The following is a 4,272-nucleotide window of genomic DNA, read 5'->3' on the forward strand; positions in this document are numbered from 1 at the left end:
CTCAGGGACTGTCCAGGTCCCTGATCTCTGATTATAGCTTCACAACTATGTCTGTTACAGTTTTAGAAGCTATCATTCAATGTCCTCTATTCTATTATACTGGAAGTTTTACAGGTGAGGCGTGTAGTAGACATTTGTTGGTTGCCTCTTAGCATCCGTTTTTCCTTTCCTCCTTCCTAACAACCCTGATTCAATTTGGAGACCTGTGAGGTTTCTGACCCCGGTTTCTAAGAGTGAGTAGAGAATAATAATGTAATGAACCCTATGTAGGCGTCAACAATTATCAACATTTTACCTATTTTGTTTCATTTAACCTCTCCAGTTTTTGTTTTTATTTTGTTTCTTTTGGAGTATTTTAAAGCAAATCTCAGACGTTAAGGCATTTCATGCATAAATAGTTCCATTTAAAAGAGAAATACATCTTGACAATCATACCCTAATCTGTCTTTGAGAAAAAATTCCCACTCAACAGAAGCCTTCTCTCCCACAAGAGGCAAGCTTAATTGAGAATGTGGGAGCTGCCTTTCCCTCCCTCAAATGGCAACCAGAACTTGACCAACAACTTCTCAGGATGACTTTGTAAGAGGACCCTCTTGATCTCCCCCCCCCGCCAGGGGGTATTCATTTATGAGAACAGCAGGCAACCTGAATGCTTCATAATGAGGGTGCTCCAAGAAACGAAATTGAGTTACTTGTAGTGAGGTGGATGGACCTAGAGTCTGTCATACAGAGTGAAGTAAGCCAGAAAGAGAAAAACAAATACCGTACGCTACCACGTATATATGGAATCTAAAAAAAATAAAAGGTTCTGAAGAACCTAGGGGCAGGACAGGAATAAAGACACAGACATAGAAGATGGACTTGAGGACACGGGGAGGGGGAAGGGTAAGCTGGGACGAAGTGAGAGAGTGGCATGGACATATATACACTACCAAATGTAAAACAGATAGCTAGTGTGAAGCAGCTGTGTAGCACAGGGAGATCAGCTCGGTGCTTTGTGACCACCTAGAGGGGTGGGATAGGGAGGGTGGGAGGGAGACGCAAGAGGGAGGAGATATGGGGATATATGTATATGTATAGCTGATTCACTTTGTTTCACAGCAGAAACTAACACACCATTGTAAAGCAATTATACTCCAATAAAGATGTTAAAAAATAATAATGAGGGTGCTCCAGAAGGAATACTAGATGCCTGTAATGATCACAAGAGCAATTTATTAGTAAGTTGAAACTGCATGATGGACTGCTAACTTTTAACACGCCCCAGAGTGATTCGCTCATTAAGAGTTCAGTGGCAACAGTTAATTGTTGGTTTCCTGGAAGCCACTAAAGAACAAAATAATAATAGTAATTACTCTCTAACATGTTCATATAGGACATTTCCCCTGGAGCTCAAAGTGGCCCTCATTTACCTACTTTGTTTTTCTCTTTTTTTCTTAATTGAAATTATGTGTAAATGAATACTAAAAACATTAGAATTTGTTATAATTCCCTCTAATCATATGCCTAATCCTGAGCTATCTTCTAACCATTCCTACTTGATGGTATTTCTTTCTTTTTCTTTTAAACAAATTTATTTTATTTTATTTATTTTTATTATTTTATTTATTTTTATTATTATTTCATTTATTTATTTTTGGCTGTGTTGGGTCTTCGTTGCTGCATGCAGGCTTTCTCTAGTTGCAGCGAGCGGGGACTACTCTTCGTTGCAGTGGGCGGGCTTCTCATTGCAGTGGCTTCTCTTGCTGCCAGGCACGGGTTCTAGGCGCGTGGGCTTCAGTAGTTGTGGCACACAGGCTCAGTAGTTGTGGCTCGCAGGCTCTAGAGCGCAGGCTCAGTAGTTGTGGTGCAGGGGCTTAGTTACTCCACGGCATGTGGGATCTTCCCAGAGCAGGGCTCAAACCCGTGTACCCTGCATTGGCAGGCGGGTTCTTAACCACTGTGACACCAGGGAAGTCCTGGTATTTCTTTTTATTAGCATTTAACTATAGCATTTTGGTAACCACTAAGATGAAAAATGATGTGGAAATTTAATACTCCTTTTCTATTTCCATCCCCATTTGGCACCATACTTCCTCTTCATGAGGAATTTTCTCTCCTTTTCCTTGGTTGGTGTCCACTCCTTCCCTTGATTCTCTTTCTGGAGTTATTCTAAAGTAGTTACTCTGTACTTCAACACCCAGTGCTCTAATAGTCAAGAAGTGTGGTGCAAAATGCTTTGAAAGATCATTTTATGACCAATTAATACTTGCTGTAGTTTAACATTTATAAAAATCGACTTAACAAACCAAGTGTTACTTGTAACCAGTATTCCTGGTGCCATAAACTAGTGTTTATCACCTGCAGTTCCCAAATTGACACATTAACCTGCTGCCAAAAACTGGTTCTATTTCTGCCTGTGGATGTTTGCTCCCTAGAACTTTTGGAGCAATATGCACTGTGAATGTTCATGTATTCATTCAACATTGGGCAAATGTTTATTGCGCACTTTCTGCATGCCAGGCATTGTTTTAGGTGCTGGGATTTTATGTTCACAAGTATTTTTGGTTTTGTGTTTTTGCTTCTAAAGAATGCTAGGTTGGGGATAAAGTGGGCATTTTCTAGGTTTCTTTACATGGTTTAAACAATTTGTATAATATTTGTATCATTCATTTGTTTGGCAGATTGGCTTTCCATGGTCAGTTTCTCACTCTGCCTTATCTTCAAGACCAACTGCAGCTTCCCCAAAATAGAATAGGAAAAACACAACTCTACTGTCTTACATACCTTAATATTAATTTAAAAAATAGATGTGATTGAATTGACTTAGGCACTCTACTTTTTTGAGAGTGGACTTTAGCATTCACATTTGAAGAGTATCTTTGATATTTTTATTTTAAATTTTAAAATTCTTATGAATGACATGATTAGAGCATTAAAGGCGGAGACAAGAAGTCTAGATACATTCAGTCACAAAGAAAACACCTACGAAAATTTAGGCACTTTAGTATATAAGCAATTCTACTTGCTAAAAGGGTTTGTTTGTTTTTTGTTTTTTGTTTTTTTTGGTCTATGTCTCAACTTTTCACAACCATCAACCCCCAAGTGCTCAGAAACTTCATCTCAAGCAGCATTATTTAACACTACATGAAAGAAACTCAGTAGTAGAGAATTTAATATTGAAAAGGGCAAAGGATTTGAATAGGCATTTCTCACAATAAGATATACAAATGACCAGTCAGCACATAAAAAGGCACTCAACATCATTAGCCATCATGGAAATGAAAATCAAAACCACAATGAGATACTATCCACTAGCATGTGGATAATAGATAAGAACGTGTTATTGAGGATGTGGAGAAATTAGAACCCTCATACACTGCTGGTGGGAATTTAAATTGTTCAGCCACTGTAGAAAACACATTGGCACTAACTTCAAAAGTTAAACATCGAATTACCATTTGTCCCAGCAATTCCACTGCTACATATAGACCCAAGAGAATAGAAAACCTGTGTCCACAAAAAACTACTATATGAATGTACATAGCAGCATTATTCACAATAGCCCCAAACTAGAAACAACCCAAACGTCCATCAGCTAATAAATGGATAAATAAAATGTGGTATATCCATACAATGGAATGTTGTTTAGCAATAAAAGGAAAGGAAATTCTGATATATGCTACGACATATATGAACGTTGAAAACATTCTAAGTGAAAGGAGTCAGACACAAAAGGTCACATGTTGTATGAAATATCCAGAACAGACAAATCTATAGAGACAGAAAGTGGATTAGTGGTTTCCAGGGACTGGAAACTGCAGGGGGTGGAGGTTGACTGCTAAAGATACAGGGTTTCTTCTGGGGTGATGAAAATGTTCTGGAATTAAATAGTGATGATGAAATGTAAGTATGGTAATAAAACTACTGAATTAAATATTTCAAAATGGTGAATTTTATGATATGTGTCTTATATCTCAATTTTAAAAACCTGACTAAGAAGGGACTAAAACAGAGGGTGACAAGTTGGCTTCCAGGTAACTAATAGTAGCAGGTGGGACAGGGAAGAAGATTGTGGACAAGAAAAAAGGTTAAGTAAAGCCTTTGAAAAGAAGTAAAATAATTTGGGAAGACCTCGGTGGAGGCAGGGATTAGGTATCAGAGTGGAGAACCAGTAATGCAGGAAAAGAAAGAAAATGTATAGATGTTGGAAAGGCACAAGAAAAACTAAGTATTGGGGTTCCAGCTCTGGATAAGATGAAGTAAGCATGCTTCACCTTTTCTCTCACATAG

The 4,272-nt window shown here is 38.1% G+C and overlaps 1 protein-coding gene across 1 annotated transcript in view; it reads left to right on the plus strand.

Annotated features, from left to right (window-relative positions):
* The window catches only part of LOC309644759 (zinc finger protein 75A-like), a 37,112-nt gene that overhangs the window by 20,517 nt on the left and 12,323 nt on the right, over positions 1–4,272 (plus strand). The window lies entirely within an intron of this gene.

This window comes from Balaenoptera physalus (genome assembly GCF_965194825.1).
Source record: "Balaenoptera physalus genome assembly, chromosome: 16".
NCBI lineage: Eukaryota > Metazoa > Chordata > Mammalia > Artiodactyla > Balaenopteridae > Balaenoptera > Balaenoptera physalus.